This window comes from Phascolarctos cinereus, unplaced genomic scaffold (assembly GCF_003287225.1).
Source record: "Phascolarctos cinereus isolate Bilbo 61053 unplaced genomic scaffold, phaCin_HiC Scaffold_726;HRSCAF=1367, whole genome shotgun sequence".
NCBI lineage: Eukaryota > Metazoa > Chordata > Mammalia > Diprotodontia > Phascolarctidae > Phascolarctos > Phascolarctos cinereus.
The window spans coordinates 276,399,046-276,419,910 of NW_027556098.1; the positions used below are offsets into that span (position 1 = coordinate 276,399,046).

At 37.9% G+C, this 20,865-nt stretch overlaps 1 protein-coding gene across 4 annotated transcripts in view; it reads left to right on the forward strand.

Moving 5' to 3' along the window:
• FEZ1 (fasciculation and elongation protein zeta 1) overlaps positions 1-20,865 on the forward strand; it is an 87,091-nt gene that overhangs the window by 24,748 nt on the left and 41,478 nt on the right. Inside the window, exon 2 of one of the 4 annotated variants that reach the window (XM_078147123.1) lies at positions 40-139. The exons of the other annotated variants lie outside the window; for them this stretch is intronic. The gene's annotated coding sequence lies outside the window, so the exon portion shown is untranslated. The remainder of the gene's footprint in view (positions 1-39; positions 140-20,865) is intronic. 4 annotated transcript variants of the gene reach the window in all.

The window sequence follows — 20,865 nt, forward strand, 5'->3', positions numbered from 1 at the left end:
AGGATTCAGAGCATTTTTTTTTCATATGTCTATGGACAGGTTGGATTTCTTCCTCTGAGAACTGCCTATTCACATCTTTGAGCATTTATCAATTGGAGAATGGCTCTTACTCTTGTAAAATTGATAATTTCCCTATGAGGTGAGCATTACAGACTTTACAATTACTTCTGGGTATGAGGGACTGATTTATGGTCAACTCTTATGAAATTGCCTGTTCCTGCTGTGGTAACAGAAATTCATTCACATTCCTGCTGGAGGTGCTCTCAGGTATAAAATAATTACCTACAATCTAGTTAGATGATGGCAAAGAAGTTTCAAATCTCATGGAATTTGCTATTTCCCCTGTGAAAAGAAATCAGTGAGGTTAATCATCCCTGGAGATTAGAGATGAAAAGGAATATAGATCTAAATTAAATGTTGGTTTGTTTGAAGAGGACTAGTGACAGAAAAAAATCCACAGCAGTCTTTACCTCTTATATGGCAGAGTGTGGGTATTTAAGTACTGCACAGGGCATAACAGAAGGTGCTCAACAAGGTTGCTCAATTCCACGTTGGAATCTAAAGACTAAGGCTGTTTGTTAAAGTTTTATCAAAGCTTTTAGCTCTTTATAGCAGTCATTTCTTGATATATACCTCTCCCTTTCTCTCCTGCTGAACAAAAACAAAAATCATATACCACAATAGCCATTCCCCATTGATGGACATCGCCTCAATTTCCAATTCTTAGACACCACAAAAAGAGTTGCTATAAATATATTTGTACAAATAGGTCAACATCCCACTCCCCCCCCCTTTTTTTTTTAACTCTTTGAGATACAGAGCTAGTATTAGTATTGCTGGGTCAAGGGGTATGCACAATTTTTTAGCCCTTTGGACATAGTCCCAGATTGCTTTCCAGAATGGTTGAATCAGTGCACAACTTGACTAATAATGCATTAGTGTCCCATTTTCCCACATCTTCTCCAACATTTATCATTTTCCTTTTCTGTCATATTATCCAATCTAATAGGTGTGAAGTTGTACCTCAGAGTTGTTTTAATTTGCATTTCTCTAATCAATAGTGATTTAGAACATTTTTTCATATGACTATAAATAGCTTTGATTACTTTGTCTGAAAACTGCCTGTTCATATCATTTGACAATTTATCAATTTGGAAATGACTTGTATTCTTACAAATTTGACTCAGTTCTTGATGTACTTGAGGAAAGAGGCCTTTATCAGAGACATTTGCTATAATAATCTTTCCCCAGCTTTCTACTTTCCTTCTAATCTTGGTTGCATTGGTTTTATTTATGCAAAAACATTTTAATTTAATATAATCAAAATTATCCACTTTACATGCTGTAATGTACCTACTCCTGTTTGGTCATACATTCTTCCCTCATCCATAGATCTGACAGAGAAACTATTCCATGCTCCCTTAATTTGCTTGTGGGATCACCCTTTATGTCTAAATCATGTAACTATTCTGGCTTTATCTTGGTATATGGTATAAAAAGTTGGTCTATACTTAATTTCTGCCATACTGTTTTCAAGTTTTCCAGTAGTTTTTGTCAAATAATGAATTCTTGTACCAAAAGCTTACTTCTTTGGATTTACCAAACACTAGATTACTTTGGTCATTTACTACTATGGATTATGTACCTAATATATTCCACTGATCTACCATTCTATTTTGTAGCCAGTACCAGAGAGTTTCGATGATTATTGTTTTATAATATAGTTTGAGATCTGGTGCTGCTAGGCTACCTTCTTTCACTTTTCCCCCCATTAATTCCCTAGTTATTCTTGACATTTTGTTCTTCCAGATGAATTTTGTTCTTATTTTTTCTAGCTCTGTAAAATATTTTTGGAGGTTTGATTGGCATGGCACTGAATAAGTAAATTAATTTAGGTAGAATTATCACATTGAGGATGAGCACACATGAGCAACTGATATTTTTCCAATTATTTAAAACTGACTTTAATTGTAAAGTTTTGTAGTTGTGTTCGTAAAAACTGAATTTGCCTTGGCAGATAGATGCTCAAGCATTTTATATTGTCTGTAACTATTTTTAATGGCATTTCTCTATCTCCTGATGCTGGATTTTATTGGTAATATACAGAAATGCTGATAATTTATATGGATTTATTTTATATCCTGCAACTTTTCTGAAGTTAGTTGCTTCAACTAGTTTTTTTTTAATTGATTCTCTAGGATTCTCTAAGTATATCATCATATTATCTGCAAAGAGTGATAGTTTTGTTTCCTTATTGCCTATTCTAATTCCTTTAATTTCTTTTTCTTCTTTTATTTTTATAGCTAACATTTCTGGTATAATATTGAATAATAGTGGTGATAATATGCATTCTTGCTTCACCCCTGATCTTGTTGGGAAGGCTACTGGCTTATCCCCATCACAGTTAAAGCTTGTTAATGGTTTTAGATAGATACTACTTATCATTTTAGGGAAAGCTCCATTTGTTCCTGTGTTGTATGGTGTTTTTAATAGGAATGGGTATTACATTTTGTCAAAAGCTTTTTCTGCATCTATTGAGATAATCATATGATTTCTGTTGGTATTGTTATGGTCAATTATGCTGATAGTGTCCCTAATATTGAGCCAGCCCCGCATTCCTGGTATAAATCCCCCCGGTCATAGTGTATGATCTTTGTGATATAGTGTTGTAATCTCCTTGCTAGTATTTTATTTAAATTATTTGCATCAATATTCATTAGGGAAATTGGTCTACAATTTTCTTTCTTTATTTTTGTTCTTCTTGGTTTAGGTATCAGCACCATGTTTGTGTCATAAAAGGAATTTGGTAGGACTCCTTCATTGCTTATTTTTCCAAATAGTTACTATAGTATTAGAATTAATTAGTCTTTGAATGGTAGAATTCACTTGTGAATCCATCTGGCTCTGGGATTTTTTTCTTAAGGAGTTCATTGATGGCTTATTCAATTTCTTTTTCTAAGATAGGGACATTTAAGTATTCTATTTCCTGTTCCATTAATCTGGGCAATTAATTTTTTTTTGTAAATATTTGTCCATTTTATTTAGATTGTCAGATTTATTGGCATGTAATTGGGCAAAATAGTTCCTAATAATTGCTTTAATTTCTTCTTAATTGGTGGTGAATTCACTCTTTTCAATTTTTATGCTGGCAATTTGGTTTTCTTTTTTCTTTTTTAAAACCAAATTAACCAATGGTTTATCTATTTTTTCCCCCATAAAACCATCTCTTACTTTTATTTATTAGTTCAATGGTTTTCTTACTTTTAATTGTATTAATTTCTCCTTTGATTTTCAGGATTCCAATTTGGTGTTTAATTGGGGATTTTTAATTTGTTCTTTTTCTGGCTTTTCTTTTACTTACATGTCCATTTTATTGATCTGCTCTTTTTCTATTTTATAGATGCAAATGTTTAGAGGTATAAAATTTCCCCTAAGTACTCCTTTGGCTATATCTTATAAATGTTGGTATGTTTTCTCATTGTTGTCATTCTCTTTAATGAAATTATTATTTTGTTTCTATGATTTCTTCATTGACCTATTCATTCTTTAGGGTAAGATTATTTAGTTTCCAGTGAATTTTTAATCTATCTTTCCATGGCTCTTTATGGAATATGATTTTTTATTGCATTATGATCTGAAATTTTGAATTATGAAAGATTGAAATTATGAAATTATGATTATGAAAGAAAACACAGACCTCCTCAAAAAAATAGAAAGGTTTTTTTAAAAGTGTGCTTTGATCTGCAATGATTCCATCAGCTCTTTTGCTGGAGCTGGATAGTGTTTTTCATCATAAGCCCTTATGTATTGTCTTGGATCGTTGTATTGCTGAGAATAGCTAAGTCATTTGCAACTGATCATTGCACAATATTGCTATTACTGTGTACACTGTTCTCCTTGTTCTGCTTGCTTCACTTTGCACCAGTTCATTTTTTTTCAGTTTTTTCTGAGAGCATCCTGCTCATCATTTCTTATAACGCAATAGTATTCCATCACAGCATATACCACAACTTGTTCAGCCATTCCACAATTGATGGGCATCCCCTCAATGTCCAATTCTTTGCCCCCACTAAGAGAGCTGTTAAAAATATTTTTGTACATATAGATCCTTTTCCCTTTTTTTTATCTCATTAGGATGCATACCTAGTAGTAGTAGTATTACTGGGTCAAAGGGTATACACAGTTTTATTGCACTTTGGGCATAGTTCCAAATTACAGAATGGTTGGAGTAATTCACAACTCCACCAACATTGCCTGGTGTCCCAGTTTTCCCACATACCCTCCAACATTTATAATTTTTCTTTTCTGTAATATTAGCCAATCTGATAGGTGTGAAGTGGTACCTCAGAGTTGTTTTAATTTGTATTTCTCTAATCAATAGTGATTTAGAGCATTTTTTCATATGAATTTAGATAGCTTTGATTCTCTGTTAAAAAATTGCCTGTTCATATCCTTTGACCATTTATCAATTGGGGAATGATTCTTATTTTTATAAATCTGATTCAGTTGTCTATATATTTGAGCAATGAGGCCTTTATCAGAGATTGCTATAAATTTTTTTCACAGTTTTGATTACTGTGTATTTTTTCCTTCCTGTATTTCCCTCTGTTTATCCTACTTTCTCCCTCTCCTTTCACCCAGTCCATCCTCAAAATTGTTTTGCTTCTGACTACTGCTACCTCCAGTCTGCCCTCTCTTCTATCAGCCCCACCTTCTCTTGTCCCCTTCCCCTTCTACTTTTCTGTAGTGTAAGAAAGATTTCTATACCCAATTGAATTTGTATGTTATTCCCTCTTTGAGCCAATTCTGATGACAGTAAGGTTCAAGTACTCCCTCCTACTTGCCCGATTTCCCCCTCCATTATAAAAGCTCGTTTGTGCCTCTTTTCTGTGAGATAATTTACCCCATTCTACCTCTTCCTTCCCCATCTCTCCTAATGCATCCCTCTTTCTCATTCTTTAATTTTTTTTTAGATATTATCCCATCATATTCAACTTACACGTAAGAACTCTTTCTATGGATACTCCTTTTTACTGCCCTAAAAATGAGAAAGTTCTTGGGAGTTACAAGTATCTTCTTCCCATGTAGGAATGTAAATTGTTTAACTTTATTGAATTCCTTATTATTTCTCTTTCCTTTTTACCTGTTTGTGCTTCTCTTGAGTCTTGTACTTAGAGGTCAGATTTTCTATTCAGCTCTGGTCTTTTCATCAGGAATGCTTGAAAGTCTTCTGTTTAATTGGATGTCCATTTTTCCCCCTGAAGGATTATACTCAGTTTTGCTGGGTAGGTGATTCTTGGTGGTAATCCTAACTCCTTTTCCTTCCAGAATATCATATTCCAAGCCTTCTGATCCTTTAATGTAGAAACTGCTAGATATTTTTAGCATGTGGCTCCATGTGCTCCAACTGTGGCTCCACAATATTGGAATTGTGTCTTTCTGGCCACTTGCAATATTTTCTCCTTGATCTGGGAGTTCTGGAATTTGGCTAGAATATTCCTGGGAGTTTTCATTTTGGGACCTCTTTCAGGAGGTAGCTGGTACATTCTTTCAATTTCTATTTTACCCTTTGGTTATGGAAGATCAGGGCAGTTTTCCTTGATAATTTCTTGAAATACGATGCCTAAGCTCTTTTTTTTGATCATGGTTTTCAGGTAATACAATAATTCTTAAGTTATCTCTTCTTATATATGCTTTTTTTTTTTGGTCTAGGCAATGGGGGTTAAGGGTCACACAGCTAGGAAGTGTTATGTGTCTGAGGCTGGATTTTAACTCAGGTCCTCCTAAATCCAGGGCTGGTGCTCTATCCACTGTACCACCTAGCTGCCCCCAAGTTATCTGTCCTTGATCTGTTTTCCAGGTCAGTTGTTTTTCTAACCATTTTTTCTATTTTTTCATTCTTTTGTTTCTGCTTCATTACTTCTTGATGTCTCATGGAGTCATTAGCTTCCACTTGCCCAGTTCTCATTTTTAAAGATTATTTTCTTCATTGAGCTTTTATGCCTCTTTTTCCATTTGGCTAATTCTTTTTAAAAAGAAGTGAATTTTTTTTAGTGAATTTTTGTGCCTCTTTTACCATTTATTCTATTCTGTTTGTTAAGATGTTATTTTCTTCAGTATTTTTTTGTGCCTTCTTTACCAAACTACTGACTCTTTTTTCACAATTTTTCTTGCATCACTGTCATTTTTTTAAACCAAGTTTTCCTCTACCTCTCTAATTTGATTTTTAAAACCCTTTTTGAGTTCTTCCAGAATTCTTTTTAACCCCTGAGACTAAGTCACTTTCTTCTTTGAGGCTTTGGATATAATAGTTTTGACTTTGTTGTCTTCTTCTGAATTTGTGTTGATCTTCCCTTTCATAGTAACTTTCTATGGTCAGGATCTTTTTGTTTTTACTCATTTTCCAGCCTATTTCTTGACTTTTATCTTTATATTAAAGTTGGGCTCTGCTACCAGGATGGAGGGGGTACTGTCCTAAGTTTCAGCTTTTTGTGAAGCTGTTTTCAGAGCTTGTTCTGGAGGTCTATAAACTTTCAGTTCTTTTAGTTCTTCCAAGGTGGTATGATCTGAAAGGTGTGTTTACTATTCTCATGGCCTGTTCTCTGGTCTGTGAGCAATCACAAACACTCTTTTCTGCCCTGGAACTGTGACCAGGGTCCCCTGTGGCTGCAAGCTCTGTTGTGCTAGTGCTCCTCTTCACCCTGGGGCTGCCACCCAGGAGTATCACCTGGATCTAAGTATAGGTAATACAACAGAGTCCTGCACCCAGTGCCAGCAAAAGGACCCTTGCAATCTCCTGATCAATTGTCCAACCTTCTTTCTATCTATGAGCTGAAAGTTCTGGAGGCAGCTGCTACAGCCACTGATTCAGTTGCCCTAAAGGCCTGCAGTTGGTTTCCTGTGGTGAAGCCAGTACTAGCACAGCCTGTGCTGGACTGTGCTCCACTCTTACCCTGATGTGATAGACCTTTCCTGCTAACCTTCTAAGTTGTCTTGGGCTGGAAAATTGTTTCACACTGTCCTTTTGTGGGTTCTGCCACTTTATAATTTGTTTTGAGGCATTATTTAAAGTTGTTTGGAGGGGAATTTGGGAGAGCTCAGGTGAGTCCCTGCCTTTTCTCTGCCATCTTGGCTCTATGCCCCCGGTTTATTGCTTCTTAATTTTTCATGGAAAGACTTAAATGAACTGATGCAGAGTGGAGGGGGGTGGAATGATGGAGAAATCAAAGAAAGTCAAAATGAGTATAGCCAGAGAAGTCAAAATGCCCTATATAAAGTGCAGAAATATAAGATTCTGTAACTCTGATTCTCAACCAGTTCACCTAGGGAAAAAGCTAGCTGAGGCAATAAGACATAGGACAATCATGAATGGATGAACAAATTTTGCTGTATTAATCTAATTGAATATTGTTATTCTGCATGAGGAATGATGACTACGAATAATTCATAGAAATAGAAATATGATGCATGGCAAAGAAACCAAAACCAATAAAACAATGATAACAACTATATCAATGAAGACAACTTTAAGTGGCCAAAAATTCAGGTAAAAAAAAAAGCAATGGACAAAGTTGATACTATCTTATTAAAGCACATGTAGTCATAAGAAAAAATGCTCTAAATCACTGTTGATTATACAAATGCCAATTAAAATAACTCTGAGGTGCCACCTCACACCTCTCAAATTGGCTGATATGACAGAAAAGAAAAATGATAAATGTTGGAGAAGATGTGGGAAAACTGGAACACAAATGCATTGTTGGTGGAGTTGTGAACTGATCCAACCATTCTGGAGAGCAATTAGGAACTATGCCCAAAGGGCTATCAAACTGTGTATACCCTTTGATCCATCAATACTATTACTAGGTCTGTATCCCAACAAGATCATAGAAAAAGGGAAAAGGACCCACATGTGCAAAAATATTTACAGCAGCTCTTTTCATGGTAGCAAAGAATTGGAAATGTAGAGGATGCCCATCAGTTGGGGAATGGCTGAACAAGGTGCGGTATATGAATGTAATGGAATATTATTATGGTGTAAGAAATGATGAGTAGGCAGATTCCAAAAAAACCTGGAAAGACTTATATGAACTGTTGAAAATTGAACTTAGCAGAACCAGGAGAACATCGTACACAGTAGCAACAACATTGTATGATGGTAAACTATGACAGACTTAGCTCTTCTCAGCAATACAATGATCCAAGACAATTCCAAAAGACTCATGATGGAAAATGCCGTCCACATCCAGAGAAAGAACTATGTAGTCTGAATGTAGGTTGAAGCATACCATTTTCACTTTTTTGTTGTTATTTCTTTCTTGTGGCTTTTCCCTTTTGTTCCGATTCTTCTTTTACAACACGACTAATGTGGAAATATGTTTAACATGATTGTACATGTATAACATATATCATATTGCTTGCTGTCTTAGAGAGAGGGGAGGGAAGGAGAAAAATTTGGAACTCAAAATCTTATAAAGAGAAATGTTGAAAACAATCTATACATGTAATCAGAAAAAACAAAATACTATCAAGTAGAAAAAAATAAAGTTAAAGCACATACACTTCTTTTTATTTTTTTTAACAAATAATAAACTATACTTGTTAGGTATGAAGTATTAATCACAATCACTTCTTTATGATGTTTTCCTTAACTGTTTTCAGATACAAGGGGGAGAGGCAGCTAGGTGCGGTAGATAGAGCACCAGCCCTGGAGTCAGGAGTATCTGAGTTCAAATCCAGTCTTAGACACTTGACACTTACTAGCTGTGTGACCCTGGGCAAGTCACTTCAAACAAATAGAAGGGGGATTATCAGTGCATATTGTGTGGTCCTAGGAGTCCTGTAATGTAAGGCAAGGCATTCTCAATAGACTGCCATCAACCAATGCTGAAGACATTGACGATTCAAGTCAAAATCAACCCCTTTCTAGCTGAACTTCTAATTAAAGAAGAGATTTTGAATGCCATTAGGCCCCTCTTGTGGGGCAAAACATCTGATGCTCATTCTATTCCAGCTAATATTTATAAGGCAAGGAGTTCACTGCTCATATAAAAGCTGATTGAAATCTTCTGGGTTATATGGCAAGAGGAGGCTAGCCCTCAGGAGTTCAAGGATGCTTCCATTGTCCATCACTATAAAGGTAAAGGAAATAGATTGTCCTGTGACAATCACAGTGGGGTCTCTCTCTCTCTCTCTCTCTCTCTCTCTCTCTCTCTCTCTCTCTCTCTCTCTCTCTCTCTTCTCTCTCTCTCTCTCTCTCTCTCTCTCTGTCGTTGCCAGCAAGATTCTTGCCAGAGTCCTCTTTAATAGGCTGATCCTTCACCTGGAAGATGGTGATCTACTCGAGGGCCAGTGTGGCTTCAGAAAGGGCTGAAGAACAGTTGATAAGGTTTTTGCTGCCTGTCAACTCCAGAAGAAATGCCAGGAGCAGAACAAAGGTCTACGTACATTTGTTGATCTGACCAAGGTCTTTGATACTGTCAGTCGTGAGGGCTTGTGGAAGATCATGGCAAAATTTGGTTGCCTGGAGAAGTTCATGAGTATTGTATGCAAGTTCCATGATAGCATGCTTGCACAGGTTCTAAATGGTGCTTTCTCATTTTCCCAGTCACCAATGGAGTGAAGCAGGGCTATGTGCTTGTTCCTATGCTTTTTAGCATGATGTTTTTGGCAATGTTTTTGGACACTTTTAATGAGGATGAAAATGGCATCAAGGTCGGCTACTTCATTATTGGTGAATTATTTAACTTGAAAAGGCTACAAGCCAAGGCTCAAGTGGAGAGAGAGTTGTTATGTGATTTTTTTGTTTACAGGTATTACATTCAATGATGCACTCAATGCAGCTTCTGACGCTGAGATGCAAAAGAGTATGGATCCATTCTCTGCAGCTTGTGCTAATTTTGACCTGACAATTAACACCAAGAAGACAGAGGTTCTCTACTAGCCAGTACCACACCATCCATATGTGTATCCATCAGTTACAGCAAATGGAGAGATTTTGAAAGCTGCAGATAAGTTCACTTTTCTTGGCTGTATACTTTCCAGGGATGTACACATGGATGATGAGGTTGGTGTACACACTGCTGGAGCTAGCTCAGTATTTGGGAGGCTCCAAAGGAAAGTGTGGAAAGGAAGAAGTAATAGGCTGCCTACAAAACAGAGCTATTGTGCTGACCTCATTGTTGTTTGCCTGTGAAACCGGGATAGTATACCAGCACCATGCCAGGAAACAGAATCTCTTCCATTTGAATTCTTAGAAATATTCTGAAGATTACCTGGCAAAATAAGGTACTGGATACTGACGTCCTTTCTCAAACTGAACTGTCAAGCATTTAAACTCTACTTCAGAGAGTACAACTCTGATGGACTGGCCATATTGTTTGGATGCCAAACATATATTTGGCTGAAAGACTATTTTATGGAGAACGCACACAAGGCAAGTGCTCACACTGAGATCAGAAGAATCAGTACAAGGACACTCTCAAAGTGTCTTTGAAGATCTTTGGGATCAATTGTGAGACATCAGAGACATTGGCACAGGATCACTCAGCACGGTGTGCCCACCTCAAAGAAGGTGCTATGCTCTATGAGCAAATCAGAATTGCAGTAGCACAAAGGAAACATGAGATGTGCAAATTTAGGGACATCTCCACTCCAAATGTTCATATGGACTGATTGTGCCCAATCTGTGGTAGAGCCTTCCAAGCTCATATTGGTCTGCTTAGCCACAGTCAGATATCACTGTACCTTGAAGTCGTTTTGGTCCTCTTTGAGCAAGAAGGAGAACAACCAATCAACTACTGTAAGGAAAGGCTAGGTGCAAACATTAGTGCCAAAAAGGTAATGCTTGGACAAAACTGTACCAACCCTCACAAATACCACTTACAGGGGGCAGCAAGGTGGTGCAGTGGATAGAGCACCGGCTCTGGATTCAGGAGGGCCAGAGTTCAAATCCGGCCTCAGATGCATAACACTCACTAGCTGTGTGACCTGGGCAAGTCATTTAACCCCCATTGCCCCCCACCCACCCAAAATACCACTTACAGTTGTTTTCCTTATTAAAATCTTTCTCTAAGTCCCAAAGAAGTCTGGGGACGGGGTGGTAGTGCTTGAAATATGCTCAGAAATTACCAATATTGCAGAAAAAATTCTGTTTCTCTCTGCCTTTTTCTTTCTAGCTTGATTTTTCTTCTCTGTTTTGCTATCTCTTTCTTGCTTTCTCTTTCCATCTGTCTCTGCCTTTGTCTTTCTCAGTGCTTCTCTCTATCTCCGTCTCTCTTTTTCTGTCTCTGTATCTCTGTTTCTGTCTCTACCTTTCCCTTTCTAATTCCTCAGGTCTGTTTTTTCTACTCCTTCCATGCTTCAGCAGCAGGGATTCATGGCCTATCCCAACCTCTATCCATGGACCATGGCAGAAGAAACATAGATGTTTCCATTTCTCTACTTTGTTTCACCTCCTGACTTCTTTGCATGTCCTCTCTAAGAAACAAATTCCTTCAAAATCAAAAGGTAATGGAGTCAAGTCAAGTCAAGAAGCATTGATTGAGTTCCTACTATGTGCCAGGCACTGTTTTAAGACCTGAGGACACAATGAAAGTTAAAAATAGTTCCTGCTTTCAAGGAGCTTACAATCTAATGAGGAGAAACAATATGTAAATGGGGTGTGTGTGTGTGTGTGTGTGTGTGTGTGTGTGTGTGTGTGTTGCTTATATAAGTTATATGTAGCCACATGGGTCTGTCTCAATGTGTCTTGCAGAAAGATATATATGGATATCTCTAGACTAGAGAAAGGGTGGGGAACCTGCAGCCTTCTAGGTCCTCAAGTGTGGCCCTTTAACTAAATCCAAACTTCACAGAACAAAACCCCTTAAGAGAAGGATTTGTTGGAGGAGCTAGATGGTGCAGTGGATAGAGCACCAGCACTGGATTCAGGAGGACCTGAGTTCAAATCTGGCTTCAGACACATAACACTTACTAGCTGTGTGACCCTGGGCAAGTCACTTAACCCCATTGCCTAGCCAAAAAGAAAAAAAAAGAGAGAGAAGGATTTGTTCTGTAAAACTTGGACTGAGTCAAAAGGCTGCAACCAAGGACCTAGAAGGTCACATGTGGCCTCGAGGCTGCAAGTTCCCTACCCCTGCTCTAGAGTCTCTACCACCCTACATTCCTGCCAGGAATGGAATAGAAGAATAAGGTCATGAGGCTGGTCATTCTGCTCTCTTCAGAAAGAGATTACCTGACCAGAAATATATCTATCTGCTCCTCCTAAATATTGTTAGACTAAGAGAAATTATTTTAGATCCAAGCTATATTTCTGATTACTATCCTTTTATGGGGAAGAAGTGCCCCCAGCTATATATAACCAAAGGCTTGACTCCCTTCCCACCAAAATGACAGTTACACAAATACCACACATAGCTATGAAATGAACCCATGTATCTAAGCCAATAAGAAACAGAAATCAGAAAAGTTATACAGATGAGAATATACCAGACACAATACAGTGTGAATGAACTCTCCTGCTGAGAGCAAGCTATTTCTAAGCTCAGCTAAAAGAAAATCCCAGATCTTACCCAAAGGGACAAGCACCAAAGTCTTTACAGTGGTAAGCTAGAAATATTCAAGAAGGACTAGCTGGTGTGAGGGCTTGCTGAGTCCTTTTCAGAGGGGCTCATCCATCTTTTGTGTCTACCCAGCACTCAACGCTCAGCTCCAAGAAACTGTAGCGTGCACAGCGGCCACACCCTGGTAAAAACCTCTCAGCAGACAGGATAAACCAGTTTAGGGGTAACTGATAGGCCTCAAACCTAAGGAGTGTGTACCCCAAGCCTGGGAAGATGGGTGTGGGTGGATGTTGTTCCACCAGCCACGAAGGTGGCTGAAGCAGGTTGTGTGGTGCGGTTAGAGACTGGTCAGATAGATATCAAAGGCATCCAGTGCATCCCAGGCAATCACCCATCATCCTGACGTTTGCCTTGCTATTGGACTTGGATGTCTTTGGAAGAGAGAGTGTGACTGACAGCTTTGTGCAGCTCTGCCCCACCTAAATCCAATCCATGGTTGAATCAAGGCATCACTGTGATGTCACTGGTCCTCTTTGAAAATGAAGAACAAACAACGATCCATTGCTGACATCTAGCTATACAAAGGTTAAATTGGAGATAATCTTAAAGGAAAGGCACTAACATAAAGGAGAACCAGCAAAGCCTTATTTTACCTGAGACTTGAAGGAATAAAGGGAATTTATGAGGAGGAGATAAGGAGGAAGAGAATTCCAGTCACGGGAAACAGCCAATGAAAATGCAGAGTGTTGTGCAAGGAACACTCAACACTAGAAGAGTTTTCATTTTTGTGCCTTCTGTCTTATTATTTGGTGGGGGAGATAGTTTCTTTTGCACATAATGCCTCATACTCTTGCTCTAGAGATTAAGAAAATTTTTTTTAAAATTTGGTACCTATTAGTCTCTGAACTTCAGTCTACATTGGACTCTCTGAGATTTACAAAATTGTAGAAGAATCTCTCTCTCCCTCTCTCTCTCTCTCTCTCTCTCTCTCTCTTTCTGTGTGCGTGTGTCTTTCTCTCATACTTTCAGTGTATACATTAGGGCAAAGAACAAAATTTATTTTAAACTGGACATAATCTTATTGCTAAATTTGGGTAGCACTGGGTAATTCCTGAGTGGCGGGGGGAGTATCCTTTGCACCCTTATTCCCACCCCACCAAGTTACCACGAAAAAGAGGAACACTCTGTGCTGAAAGACCCCAGCTACATAAGTATTGTACATTGGGGGGGGCTTCAACTATGAGTTTGGGGAGGTTATGCAATGTATCAATACAAAATATATGTTTACAAAATAAGAATGTGGATCAGTAGTTGTTAATCTTTCAATTTTTCATTAAGGTGATACCATTCATGATGTTTTTCTATTCTCTTGGTATCTTGCCTTATCCAAAATGTTCTGTAAAATAAGCCCTAAATGCTTTCAAGATTGTGTTGTCTTTGTTCTGAATTTCTCTGGTTTATTTTTGGTCTGAAATCACCACTCCTCCTTACTTGCCCAACTTCATAAATACCATTTTAACTTACTTGTATAGTGCGTGAGGGACTGAAGTGCTGGGGTCCCAGTCTGATGGCTTCACTATCACTGATGACTAAAATAGACAGTTATAGAAATGCATACAGATTTGTTCCGCTTTCCCTCTACTTTTTGTCCTCTTGCCAGTTTCACCTATGAATGCTCTGGGGTGATGTGGCTCGTTTGGGTCTCATGCCGAGCTTCCTGTGGACATATTTGTATTTCAGCTGCTTTTCACTGTTTTATGAAGGGATGATGGCTATAATTTTCTACTGTCCTCCTCGGCGATGTTTTACAAGTGAGTTTCTATACAAAATTGATGTTGCCCTGGATGTGACTTTGCTTGCTCTGGCAAAGAGATGAAGTGTTTGTGGCTGAAGGCAGTTACTGGCCTCTTTTGGCCTTCTTGTCATGGTGACTACCTTGTACCAATTCAACTGTTACAGCAAAAGGTGATAATCAGGGTCAATATCTTTACTTTTTTCCAGTCCTATTTTTTTTTTGGTTGGGCAATGGGGTTAAGTGACTTGCCCGAGGTCACACGGCTACTATGTGTTATGTGTCTGAGGCCAGATTTGAACTCAGGTCCTCCTGAATCCAGGGCCAGTACTCTTATCCACTGTGCCACCTAGCTGCCCTCCCCCATTTTTTTTATCCTTTGAATAGGTCAGATTGAAGTTGTTACTATTGTTGACAGTCTCTTCTCCTTAGCTTTATGCTTCTAATTTGATACTGATTTTGATCATTGATCTAACCAGTCAATAGTCTGACTGTGTACAGAGAGCTGATTCTGCTGTAACTCCCGTATCAGAGTAACTGGTCATTTCATGTCTGTGAGAATATAATAAGAACAGTTCCATAGTGTATTGGTTATCAAGTCTGATATGCAGAAGGTCCTGGGTTTGACTCCCAGTGGAACCAACCAAAGAGAGATCTTTACTTTTGGGAAAAAAACCCACATGTACAAAAATATTTATAGCAGCTCTTTTTGTGGTGGTCAAGAATTGGAAATTGAGGGGATGCCCATCAATTGAGGAATGGCTGAACAAGTTATGGTATATGAATGTAATGAAATACTATTGTGCTATAAGAAATAATGAGCAGGTGGACTTCAGAAAAACCTGGAAGGATTTATATGAACTGATGCTGAATGAAGTGAGCAGAACCAGGAGAACATTGTACACAGTAACAGACACATTGCGTGATGACTAATTTTGATAGACTTAGCTCTTCTCAGCAATACAAGGATCTAAGACAACTCCAAAAGAATCACAATGGAAAATGCTATCCACATCCAGAGAAAGAACTATGGAGTATGAATGTAGATAGAAGCATACTATTTGCTTTCTCTCTTTCTCTCTCTCTCTCTTTTATTTTTGGTTTTGTTTCTTCTTTCTCATGGTTCCTCTTATTTGTTCTAATTCTTCTTTACAACATGACTAATGTGAAAATATGTTTTAATAAGAATGTATATGTAGAGCCTATATCAGATTGCACACCATCTTGTGGAGGAGGAAGGGGAGGGAGGCGGAGAAAATTTAAAACTCAAAAGCTTATGGAAGTGAATGTAGAAAACTAAAAATTAGTTAATTAATTTAAAAATAAAAAAAACTCAAACTAACTATAAAGGACATATGAAGAAAGATGCTATTTTCATCCAGAGAAAGAACTGATAAATAGAAGTATGTAGAGATTATTTTACATATATATGCCTAATTATGTCTAATGGTAACCATCTCTAGAGTGTGTGAGAGGGAAGAAAAAGAAAAAAAAATTTAAATAATATATTTAAAAGGAATAACAAATTGTACACAACAGATTTGCAGTTTCATGTGCAATTATCTTTTTTATTATATTATGTAAAAGCTTGTTTTATTCCATAAGTTAAAAATAAAGTAAATAAATAAAAGTGGAGGAAAAAAAGGAAAATTTAATAAGGTTCATTTTCATAATGTTGTTTGGTGCTCACACTGCCCAGTGCCTTCTTACCTCTTTTGGTGCAAAGTTTTTATGACTAACCTTTGACTGCTTTAAATTTTTAAGTCTGAACCATATTTTCCAACATATTTTTCACCATCCTCCCCTTGGCCCACTTTTGTACTGGGGTTATCAAGTGTCAAAGTATATGTTGACCTACTTTGGATGACCTTATTGAGTTCTTCAAAGAATTCCTCTACCTTTAAATCCTCTACAATAGGTTGCTGGCATATAACTGCAATTATCTTTATGGTTGTTCTTTTGCAAATGCTCACCATGAGCCCTGTAATATGAGATGGACAAGTGTCCCATGAAATGATATTTCTCTTGCCTTTGAGCACATAGTGAAGCCAATTCTTTTGTTATCTTACCCCCAGTGAGAACTTGTGAACTATCTTTCCATTTAGCTGAACCTTTTTTCTATCTGCTGGTTCCATTTACTGTAAGAATATCAATATTGATCTGATTCATTTTTAATAGTATTATATCAATTTGTTTGTAATTGGAAACATTGCACATTTAGAATATGTTTAGTTATTATTTATGGATGATCTAAAAACTGTGATTCTTAGGACTTTCTGACCACTTTTTTGCCACTCTATCAGTCAATCGTGCAATTATTAAGTACTTACTATGTACTGGTCACTATGCTAAATGCTGAGAACACAGAGACAAAAATAGTCCTTTCCCTCAAAGAGTTTACATTATTATTATGTTTTAGATGTTATTGCTGTATTTTGTTTTTATACTGACTCAATTTCCCCATGTATCCCTCCCCTGCAGTGTATAGAGTGACAGGCCTAGAGTCAGGAAAACTCATCATCCTGAATTCAAATCTTGCCTCAGACACTTACTAGCTGTATGATCCTGGGCAAGTCACTTAACCCATTTGCCTCAGATTTTTCATTTGTATAATTAGCTGGAGAAGAAAATGGCAAACCACTTCAGTATCTCTGCCAAAGATGTCACAAAGAATCAGACATGAATGGAAAATGACGCAACAACAACAAGAATCCCTCTCCCGACCTCTCTCAGAGAGCCATTCCAATTTTAAAAGAAAAAGATGAAGAGAAAAAAATTGGTAAAATAGATCAATGAGTTTTTTTCAAATCCAACATTCCATGCAATGCCCCATACCTATGGATTCCTCAACTCTGCAAAGAAGTCAGAGGAGGTATCTTCTCATATTTCTTCTTTAAGGACAATTTTATTGTTTATAATTTCATAACATTCATTTTTAAATGGTTTGTGGTTGTTGTTTTTTTCATTTACATTGTTGTGGTCATTGTCTGTTGTCTTTCTGGATGTGTTTACTTTGTATTAGTACATTTAGGTCTTTTTATGCTTTTTTCTATAGTGTTCATCGTTTCTTAAAGCACAATAATATTTCATTCTATTCACATATGATTTGTTTAGTCATTTCCCAAACAATGGGCATCTACTTTGTTTCCAGTTCTTTGCTACCACAAAAAGTGATACATATATTTTGTGCTACATATATTTTGGTGTCTATGGAGACATATGAAAAAGCTATGTACCTACAAGATATATATGATAGAAAGCAATAAAAGAGGAGAAGGCATTGGGTATGGGGAGGTGGGGAGGATGGAGCAGGACCGGAAAAGGTCTCCTACAAGGAAGTGAGATTTGAGTTGAGTCTTGAAGAAATACTTGAAAACTAAGAGGCAGAGGGGAAGGGGCAGAGCATTTGCAGGTATGGAGGACAGCCAGTGCAGGGCACAGAGAGGAGAGATCGAGTGCCATGTTTGAGAAACTGCAAGTAGGCCAATATTAATGGGTCATAAAATACACATGTTTAAGAAGGCTCAAGGGGTTGAAAGGGGGCCACGTTATGAAGAACCTTAAATGCCTAACAGAGAAGTTCTTATTTGCTCCTGGAAGTCATAGGGAGCCACTAGAACTCACAGAGCAGTGAATGACATAGTCAGGCCTTCATGTTAGAAAAAAAATCACCCTGATGAAGGTGAGTGGATGGATTGGAGTAGAGAGAGAGCCTGGAGGCATAGAGACCAGTTAGAAGGCTATTGCAATAGTCCAGTTGAAAGGTGATAAGAGCTTAAACTAAGGGGCTGTGTCTGTATAACTGGAGAGATGGGGATGTACACAAGATAATGAAGGCAGAAATCATAAGATGTGGTAACAGATTGCTGATACAAGGTAATAGGGGGAGGAGCTCAGCATGGCACCAAAGCTGCTAGCTTGGGTTACTGGGAGAGTGATGGTACCCTTGACAGGGTAGGTGGAAAGAGCTAAGGGTAGAAAGATTTGGGAAAAAAGATAGTGGAGTTCTATTTGGGACATGATGAATTTGAAATGTATACAGAATATCCAGTTTGAAATATGTAATAGGCAGTTGGTGATATATGATTATATCAGGAGAGAACCAAGCGTTGGCTAAATAAATGATAGTAATAATAATAGCTGGAATCAGAGGTGTGCTGGTAAATTTTTAATAACTATCCCACAAAACACACTTTTAAGTTCAATCTGCACCATTAACATTTTCTCCATCACTTTCTTAAGTCTAGACAATCAACAAAACAGTAAGTCAAGTCTTGATTTGTAGCTCTGAGAAGTCAATGCTCCCATTGAAAATTTAACATTCAGCTCTCTAACACACCCCTGGCTAGTATCATTTGCACACAAATAACTGAATCCATGGTAACTGATAAAATTACCAATTTAGTACAGAGTGAAAAAAGGCAGCCCTAGAAAGAGTTCTGGGTGACACCCACAGTTAACGGACATGGCATAGATTAAGATTCAGCAAAGGGGAATGAACAAGAATGGTCAGACAGGAAGAGAACCAGGAGAAAGCAGTATCATGAAAACCTAGAGAGAAGAAAATATCCAGGAGGAGAGGGAGACCAACTGTGTCAAATGCTGCAGAGAAGTTTAAAAGGATTAGAACTGAGAAAAGGCCATCAGATTTAGTGATTAAGAGATTTTTTTTTTTATCTTGGAGAGGACAACTTCGGTTGAATGAAATCGAAAGCCAGATTTCACTGGATTTAAAAGAAAGTGAGAGGAAAGGAAGTGGAAATGGCAAGTATAGATGGATATCTCAAGGAGGTTAGCCAGGATGATAACCAGTGAGCATGATGAAGGGCTTTTTTTTTTTAAAGAATGGGAGGAAAATGGGCATTTTGTAGACCTCAGGGAAGGAGTCAGTTGATAGAGACTGAAGATAAGATAGAGAGAGAGTGCAAGGATGATCCACTGAAGAAGTTGAGAAAGAATGGGAGCAAGAGTGTGTATAAGAGAGAGAGTTTAGCTTTGGCAAGGGCCATCTGAATCTGAGATTGGAGAGGAGGAAAATGGGAGAAGACATATGAATGGTATAAGATGAGCAGAAAGGGAGTAAGGGAGGAGGAGCTCTTCATGTACAGCCTCATTTTTCTTTCAGTGATATATGAGCTGATATCATTGGTTGAGAAGTGGGGGTAGGGTATACAGTAGAAGCATTTAGGAGAGATGAGAAGGTTTGGATCAGCTGTTATAGAAAGGGTGATAGAGAACCCATTAGGGAGGAATAAAATGTTTCCCTTGCTGCTGTGAGGGCCTAGTTGAGATAAGATAACATACATTTGTAGTGAAATCAATGACATTTTTGTAATTTCTTCTACCTCTGTTCAACAGCTTGTGAATAGGAGAGAAGGAGGCAAACAGTGGGAATAATCCACACTTGGGTTTTATCAAGGCAAGATCGGTGATGGAACCAGGGGGCAAGTGAATTCAAGAATAGAGGGTAATGTAATAGTGTAAAATTGAGGTGGTTCATCAGGGGTTGAGACAGGGGAGGGAAAAGAATATTACCAGTGCAGTAGTAATGGCCTGAGAAATAACAGAGAGATGGAGGGAATGGATGTCACAGTGAGGACAAAGAATAGAGTCAGGGGTTATATGACAGAGGGAAAGAGGGAATTATAAAAAGATAAAATATTGTGATCAAATAAAAGACTCTTGCACTTCCCGAAAAAGGAAGTGGAACCCTTGTGGGTGATGGCAAGATCAAGGTTATAACTATCTCTGTGTAGCTGTGTAGCTGAGGTGGGATGGAAATTGCACTGGACCAAAAGACATTTTTTTTCCTTTGCTTCATGGATTGCCATGACCAAATATTTCATCTCTACCTACTTGCAAGCCTACTGGTGAGGAGCCTGTCCATACTTGTGAAGGGAAAGGAGTAACCATTTATATAGAGCCTACTATGTGTCCTGGCACTGTGTTAAGTGCTTTACAAATATTCTCTAATGTTGGTGCTGTTATTATCCCCATTTTACAGTTGAGGAAACGGAGGTAAAAAGAGAATAAATCCCAGAGCTCTATCCACTGCACCACCAGCTGCCCCACTTAAAGAGGTTGGTTCTCAGACAGAGGACTTGGCCTGACATTTGAAGCCTTTCCTAAATGGTAGAACCTGCCAAAGCTGGGGCTCCACTGGCTTATTGTTGAATAACACAGGGTCACCTTCACACCACAACAAAGCTTTGGAGTAGGGCTTTGTGAAGATGGTGGCATGAAGAGCTCTGGGTCAAGATCCTGGCTTTGTCAGGAGACCTGGGTCAAGATCCTGGCTCTGATACTCCCTGTGTAATCTTGGTCAAATCACTACTTCTGTGTATGTTTCCTCGTTTGTAAAATAATGACAATAATATCTGTATTATCATTATACAGTAATGTTATGTAAGGTATTAGTTGTTATTATAACCATTATTATTATGGTGTCCTTTGCCACACTGCTGACTCTTGCTATTGTCCAGGACTTTTTAATTTAGGGTTTTATGAACT